The sequence below is a fragment of the Panicum hallii genome, chromosome 5 (genome assembly GCF_002211085.1).
Source record: "Panicum hallii strain FIL2 chromosome 5, PHallii_v3.1, whole genome shotgun sequence".
Taxonomy (NCBI): Eukaryota; Viridiplantae; Streptophyta; class Magnoliopsida; order Poales; family Poaceae; genus Panicum; species Panicum hallii.
The window spans coordinates 56,334,715-56,335,111 of record NC_038046.1 but is presented as its reverse complement, the minus strand read 5'-3'; positions in this window follow the sequence as shown (position 1 = coordinate 56,335,111).

Genomic DNA, 397 nt, shown 5'->3' with positions numbered 1-397 from the left:
AATTAACTTTAAAGGGGTTTCCACAATTCCTGAGTAACAATCATGGGCTCAAATCCTAACATTGAAGATAATTGCAAATACCAGGAGTAACCAGGAAAGTTCAGTATTAGTATGCAGGTCATAGAATTAATTTATGTTAACTTGTTTGGTTTAAGGTGTTGATGCTGATCTGCTAAAAGTAGCACATGACTAAACTGCCTTTTTGCCCAAGTCAACAGTTTCCCACTTGGGCAACTTTTCATGTCAATGAGCAGGACTGAAAAGTGGTGATTAATCGATAAGCCAAACAAAAGAAAACTGCCTTACAAGTTACGCAAAACATTCCAAAACAAGGGCATTACTAAAAAAAAGTAGCAATGAAGTACTGCGCTTTCACATGACAATACTATCATATCCT